General features: G+C 42.5%; 1 long non-coding RNA gene across 1 annotated transcript in view; it reads right to left on the bottom strand.

Moving 5' to 3' along the window:
* Positions 1 to 3,504: 3,504 nt before the first annotated feature.
* LOC116572046 overlaps positions 3,505 to 7,790 on the bottom strand; it is a 34,426-nt gene continuing 30,140 nt past the window's right edge. The window contains exon 4 of the long non-coding RNA XR_004278105.1: positions 3,505 to 3,623. This is a non-coding gene — a long non-coding RNA (uncharacterized LOC116572046). The remainder of the gene's footprint in view (positions 3,624 to 7,790) is intronic.

Below are 7,790 nucleotides of genomic sequence, written 5' to 3'. Positions count from 1 at the left end.
CATATGCATGTGCGAGGGTTGGCGGGCAGAGAGAGTCCACGGGGCTCCATGCTAGGAGCCTAAGATCATGGCCTCAGCCAAAAGCAAGAGCTGGGTACTCAACCCACTGAACCACCTAGGTGTCCCAAATTTACACATTTTTAAAAAAAATGGAACATATGTTTAGTGTTGTCTATGAATTTTCCACAAAGCTCTAGACACTCAAATTTTTTTGTTTTCTTTTGAAAGTTTTATAATGTATGCTTTATATTTAAATCTATAATTTATTTTGAGTTGCTTTTTGTGTAAGGTTTGAGGTTTAGGGTTATTTTTTGTTTTGTTTTGTTTTTGTCATTGAGATCAAATTTTCCAGCGCCATTTGTAAAGAAGCTATTTTTCTTCCCATTATGTGACTTTGCACCTTTGTCAAAAATCAGTGGGTTGTGGGACACCTGGGTGGCACAGTTGGTTAAACATCCAACTCTTGATTTCAGCTCAGTCATGATCTCAGGGTCATGAGATCCAACTCCTACATTGAGCCCTACATCTGGCTCTGCACTCAGCATGGAGTCTGCTTCTTTCTCCCTGTGCACCGCCACCCCCAAACCCTTCCCACTCTGCCTCTCCACTCTGATCACATGCTCTTTCTAAAATAAATCTTTAAAAAAAAACTGGTTGTGTGGGAGTATCTATTTGTGGGTTCTCTATTTGTTTCATTGACCTGTGTATTCATCTCCTTAGCAACACCCGGTCTTCATTAATATAGCTAATTAATATAATCTGTATAACAAAATTCATTTATTCATATAATAAATTATATATTTGTTATTTATATAACTTTTATAATAAATCTTGAAATCAGGTAAATTAACTCCTTCAAACTTACTCTTCTTTTTCAAAATTATTATAGATATCCTGGTTCTTTGCCGTTCCATATAAATTTTAGAATATTTCTACAAAAAAGATCTTATTGGAATCTTGATAAGAATAGTGTTAAAGGGCATGTGGGTGGCTCAGTGGTTAAGCCTCTGCCTTTGGCTCAGGTTATGATCTCAGGGTCCCGGGGTCTAGCCCTGCATCCGGCTCTCTGCTCAGCGGGGAGCCTGCTTCCGTCTCTCTCTCTCTCTCTGCCTGACTCTCTGCCTCCTTGTGATCTCTGTCTCTCTCTGTCAAATTTAAAAAAAAGAAAAAAAGAATAATGTTAAAACTATGTCAATTTGGGAAGCACCAACATTTTCATTACATTGAGTCTTCCAATTTATGAGCATGGTATGTCTCTCATTGATATTTTGTAGTTTTCTGCATACAAGTCCTTTACATATTTTGTTAAATGCTTAATCTTTCATATACCCTTTTTAATGATAAATTATTGTTACAACTTTATCATCATTAATCATGATTTGCTTACTTAGCCTTTGAGCAAAAATCATAAATTAGATTCCCTTGGGGAAAATTCAGTCTGTGGAATATTTTAGTGGGGAATCCCTTTCTATTTTCAAAAAATCCAAATTTCTACTTTCTTTGGAAAAATGGGGAAATCTGGGCACACTGGAAACACTGGGCTTCACATTCCTACTCAGCAACATTTAGCTAGAGCCGTGTAGCTCCCACCCCTTACAAGAAGCACACTCTCTAGGTAGCCACCACCCGCCTCCACACCTGGTGAATACGTAGGCACTTGTGCCTGGCCTAATTTCCTTGTTTGTTACTGTACTGGCCCTGGTAAGCTACTGAGTTTTCACTTCTGCCTTAAATTACCTGGTGATGCATACTGGCATCAGCAATATTTCTGGCTTTTTAATTAGGCTTTTACAGATCACCCAAAGAGCATATAATACATGTTAATCGTCTGTATGCTACATATTTACTATACATGTTATATTCTCCCCCACTCCAAACTGTCCCTATTCTGTGACATTTCATCATCACCAACTATTTCTCCCAGCTTGAGAAAGCAGAGGAAGTGTGGTCTCAGACGAGAGTGGAGATGGAAGAACCAGCCCCAGGGACACTTCTGTAGGGAAGCTCTTCTCCATGCGTTAATACTTTGTCACAGAGACTTGCTGTGCAGAAGTAAACCTCTGGTAAACAAAGAAAGGCCATTTTTCTTAGAGTGGTTTTTCTGCTCTGAACCTGTACTTCCCAAAGGTATTTTCCCAAGAATGAGGGTGGGGAGAGGAGGTTACGCTTCGAAGTTTCACCGGTAAGACTCAGTTTTTCTCTCGGGAGTGAGAGAAGTGGGTTCTCTTGGCTTGGCTAAGTTCATTCTGCTTATCTCTACTGTTCATTCGAGTGTATGACAGAGTTAACCTAGTCCCTGTATAACCTCTTAGCACCATCTCTATAGGGCTAGGGAGGAGAGTTCATTTTTAATATCCTACTTCTCCAAATCCATTATCCATGATAATCCATTGTGTCCCCTGGGTACTTAATCATCAAAGCAACCATAAACCTCTTTTTGAAGATCAAATGGTTCTTTAATCCATTTACTTACAGCATCCTAAGTTACAGAAAATTAATCTGAAGTGTAAGTGGGCCACTATTCCAAGTTTCTCGTGCAGCCGGTTAACAAGGTAACAAATCGGTAATGGCTTATGTGCCAGGTGGGTCAGAATGTGGAACAAATCACCTTGGTTGGTTGCTTTTCCCTGTGCTCTTCATTCTAACTTAGCTCTTACTGCTTGCTTGGCCTGCCCGCCTTCCCAGAATCCCATCGATGAATTAACAAAACTCAGCCAGCCTGAGAGCTAATTGGACTTGAAACTTTCCAGTGAGGCTGCCATTAATTCTCATCTTCCTTCTACATCAGGTTAGGCTGAAACCATTTGGGGAAATCACCCTAGGTCTTTGAACTCTCAAAGAAGTAAGAAAGCAGTAATTTTAATTAAGCAGAAACACCAAGTTCCAGGCTAAGTTTCCTTTTGTCCTTATTCGTGTCCTCTTCCCTTATTACTGAGGGACGGTGCCACATTACCCCAAAATGGCCACAGACACGGGTGGCCACAGTGAAGCCTCTTTGCCTCAAGAAAACTCCAAGGTCATTACTGTAGTTCCCTTTACATTTTTCATTTACCCAGTTAAGAGAAAGGATAATCATTTCTGAACCACTCAATAAAAGAATGAGATTCCATATTAACTAGAAATGCTATATTGGTATTATCCTTTATAAGGATTTTCCTTTTGCCAGAGAAGCTGGATTAACTTGAATATAGAAAACTCCTGACTCTGATCACGAGAAGAGGCTTTTTAATTATTCATTATGCAGTAACTAAGTGTTCTTTGGTTAAGAAAAAAAAACTGCCTCTTTTTTTTTCTTTTTTTTTTTATATTTTCTTTATTTGAGAAAGAGAGCATGAGAAGGGGGAGAGTCAGAAGGAGAAGCAGACTCCTGCCGAGCAGGGACCCTACGGTACTCGATCCCATGACTCCAGGATCATGACCTGAGCCAAAGGCAGTTGCTTAACCAAAGGAGCCACCCAGGGCCCCCCAAAATGCCTCTTCTAAATAAAAATCTGTTCACAGGATGGATGAAAAGCCTTGCATTTTCCATGCCTTTCCCAAGTGTCTACTCCCCGTAGGTTTTCTTCATGTGAATTATATGTGGTATAAGCACGTTAATGATGGTTGAGACATTAATCAGGAGACTGTAAGAGAGACAATGAACCCAGGGACCCAAGGAGAAGGACTGGTAACAAGGGAAAAGCAGCCCCGGGGAAGAAAGTTGCTGTGGACTAAAGAGTGGGGGGAGGGGCACAGCAGGATGCACAGGATTCTGTGCACTGGAATCAGGACGGTTAGCATTTAGCACTTCTATTGCCTGCCAGGGATGGGCGGAGTCCAGCTCAGAATGCAAGCAGGACACAAAGAAAGCATGTCACTTCCTCTCAAGAAGGACATTTGTAGGACCCTCCTTGGGACTTAGCAGAGAACCAGGAGAAATCAGATGCGCAGAGGAGAACCGAAGATAGGAAGAGGCTGTTATGAACTGAATGTTTGTATCCCTCTTAAGTCCCATGTTGATACCTTTTCCCTCAATGTGACGTGGTGGGGGGGTGGGGTTGGGGGTTGATTAGGTCACCAGGGTGAAATCCTCACCGCTGGGATTAGTGCCCTCATAAATGCGAAGAGACTCCAGTAAATTCTCTTGCTCTTTCCACATCATGAGAACACAGTGAGATGACCGCCATCTGTGAGCCCAAAAATGGGTCCTTACCAAACACTGAATCTGCTGTCACCTTGATCGTGGACTTTCTAGCCTCCAGAACTATGAGAAATGAATGTTTATTGTTTGAGCCACCTGGTCTATGCTGTTTTTGTTAGAGCAGCTGGGACAGACGAAGACAGCTGGGTGTGAGGATCCAGAAGCAGGCCACCCTTGAGAATGTGTGTCAGATTCCTTCTCCCTGCAGCTGGATGTGCCCTAGTCTTGCAGAACTGCGCTGGCCATGCTGGATTCACTGGGGCTTCTCACACTGGATAAAGATTTTGTTGTGCCCTAAGCATCAGGCCTGAGAAAGACATTGTTGAGGACTGTTAAGAACTGAATTTATGTACCCCCAAATTTAAAAGTTGAGGCCCCAATCCCCAGTGTAATAGTAGTTGGCGATGGGATCTTTGGGAGGTCATTAGAGTTAGTTGAGGTCATGAGGGTAGAGCCTCCATGATAGGATTGTAAGAAGAGACGGGAGAGAATTTGCTCTCTCTCTCTGCCATGTGATGACATAGCAAGAAGGTGGCCTTCTACAAGCCAGGAAGAGAGCTCTTGCCAGAAGCCAAACCCACCAGAACTTTGATCTTGGATTTTCCGGCACCCAGAACTACAAGAAAATTAATTCCCATTGTGTAAGCCACACAGTCTCTAGCATTTTGTTATAGCAGCCTGAGCTAAGAAGTGTTTATGATATAGGGGGCACTTGTCAGTACAGCCAAGGAAGTAATCTGGAAAAGGAGGTCTAATAAATCATATTTTCCCTGGTACGTATTCTGGCTAAAACGTAAACCTTTGCACACAGCTTATTCTTCCCATGTTTAAACTCTACTCCAGGGAGCAAGACTCAGTGAAAATTTCCATCAGGGTAAAAAACCAACGAGATAATGATAAGCTTTCAGGAAGAGGATTACAAGTATAAGTTTATTTCATGACCTTGATCAGTGCTCTCCATACAGGAGTGCCCAGCCAATCTGTGGTCATGTGGCCATCCCTCATGTGAACCCTTCTTCACCCTCAGATGCCCTTGCTAGAGGATTCTAGAACCCTTGCTCTTGCTTAATTCCTTCTACTACAACACTGCTCAAGAGGGTTTCTCTGTCATTCTGTGACTCAAGGATCGGATTTGGACTCTGGCTTCCACCATTTACTGAGAGTATAACCTTGAGTGAGAAACTTATTGACATCTATTGATAAAATGAGTAGAGTAGCTTCTTCTTAGGTTTCTAGTGAGAATAAAACAAATGCAGAAGACATCTTTGTACATTACTTGGCCTAGAGCTCATTTGGTATCTTAAAACGGAAGAGGAGAGGGAGTCCAAGTATGTAACCAAGAGCTGGGTCTTTCCAGCTGGGAACGGAAGCTCTGGAAGAGAGACTAGAAGAATAACATGGTACCTCCCTCCTTTAGGAGTAAGATTTTGGCCTCGTCACATCCTATTCCCTGCTGACCTCTGCAGCATCTCCTGCTGCCCAGAGCATGCCTGCTTCTCTTCTTGATTAAGCAGGCAAGAGCGGATATTCACAATAAGCATTTTCTAGTTGTTGCCTAAAAGCAACAATTTTTTATTATTGCTACTTCCCTTCCAATTGCTAGTGCTTTTAATGGAATTGCAACAGTAATGTTGTCCCAGGGTGATGGGCCACTTCGACTGAATAATATCCCTGGATTCTAGGTCTTTTATTAAAAAAACAAGTGGGACACAGGCCCATCTCATGAATGTTAATGTGATCAAGACCGTTGCTCACTGGAAAAAATGTGTTTTAATTGAGTCGTGAGAAAGCGTGCCTTGCCACATCAAACAAAAGGAAATCAATAGCCTTTAAAGGATTAGAGTTCCCAGAGGCTGGGTGGGACAAGACAATATTTTGTCTAAATAGTGTTTCTGAAATTATTTTCTTTTCAAAAAATCACCTCCATTTATAGGACTGGTTCAGTTAAGCATTTTATTTTTCTTGTCAATGAAGTGTCAAAGCAGTTTGACCCAATGTTGAGTGAACACTTGGTTTCTGTCTCATTACACATGCTCTACAAGCTTGCTTAATGACCAGGATAGGTATTTTCCTCAAAGACTTGGAATCTTCCTAAATGGGAATCGGGCCAGAGTATCTGATCTTTACAGACTTAGCTCTCTTCCCCATCACACCCCCCTCCCTCCTACCACAGCCACCCTTGCTGAGTGACTCTGACTGGCCATGTGCCCCTCCCAAAGGAAAAAATCAGATTCCTGCCTCCTTTCTCTGTCCTGCCATCTTAGCACCCAGAAGAACTCCCTGCAATTTATCTCAGTTGTGCAAAACGAGCACCGCCGTGGTCAAAGTGGGTTAGGAAACGCTCCCCGTGTAAGACAGACAATACGGCAAAGCAGACAACTGAGGCCGCACTTTACCAGGATACTAAGTGAAGTGCTTACACTGGGTTTATTGACCAACACATCCACCTTCTAATGCAAACCAAGTAGTAGCATTGCGGACTCTTCATGTCAGATGCCAGCAGGTTGCTTGACTACCCTTGGCCTTCGTGACCCTGGGAAAGAAGCAAGTCCGAGAGGAGGAGACTGTGCACTTGCTCAATCACAGATTGGCTGAGAACCACCATATGCCAGCTAGAAGTTTCCATGATGCAGACCAGCTCTTATGGGCAAGAAAATATTTATGTTCATTCCTCCTGGCCACTAGCAGGAAGGCACAAATTACTAAAAGTTGTACTGTTCACATGATTGCACCCAAGGTTAGGAGCAGGAAATCTTTTGTGGACATGGAGGTGGGTGTGACCAGGTATGAAATCATTTTTTTTTATTGCATGTTTCAGCTGATTATTAGCATCAAATTACCCAACTCTCTGATACCCATAAAAACATTTCAACTGGTGCCTGCTCTAGAAAAAGGCAATTGTTTGAAAACCCAGCCAGAGATATGCAAACAAGAATGACAAGGGACACCCAGAGTTCCAGATATTACCATGGCAACTCTGTGGACTGGAAGTCCAAAATCCATTCACAACCTTTTTCCCCTTGTGTCCCTTCTCTAAGGAGGTCAGAAAGAAAAGATTTCAGTGGCCTGTCTGTGGCTAACCACGGCGAGGTCACACACTTCTAGCAGACAGATCTAATAGAAATGACTAAGTAGACCTTTCAGAGGAAATTTTTTTTTAAAGGGAGTGACTCAGCTAGCAACAGCTCCTTGGGCCACTGTGCCTCCTTTTCTTCTCTAAAACCAGTATGGTATCAGGGCACCTGAGTGGCTCGGTTGGTTGAGTGTTTGACTTTTTATTTTGGTTCAGGTCATGATCTCAGGGTCACTGTGCTCTGAGCTAGGCAAGGAGCCTGCTTAAGATTCTTTCTCACTTGCTCTTCCTCCGCCCCTGGACCCCCAGAGTGCTCTAATAAATAATAATGATAATAATAACAACAACAATAATAATATAGGTAGGATACCTGGGGTGCAACAGCTCTCTGGAGATCATGAAAAATAAAAGTCACTTGCTAAGGCTAGAAGAGAAAGATAAGCAGAACTCGGTGCTTGGAGACATTTACAATTGCTTTCCTTGTCCAGGATGGTCTACCTCCACCCCTTTGTTGCATGTGACAGATGGGCAAATCCA

This window comes from Mustela erminea, chromosome 13 (assembly GCF_009829155.1).
Source record: "Mustela erminea isolate mMusErm1 chromosome 13, mMusErm1.Pri, whole genome shotgun sequence".
Classification (NCBI taxonomy): domain Eukaryota; kingdom Metazoa; phylum Chordata; class Mammalia; order Carnivora; family Mustelidae; genus Mustela; species Mustela erminea.
This window is presented reverse-complemented; position numbering and strand designations above follow the sequence as displayed.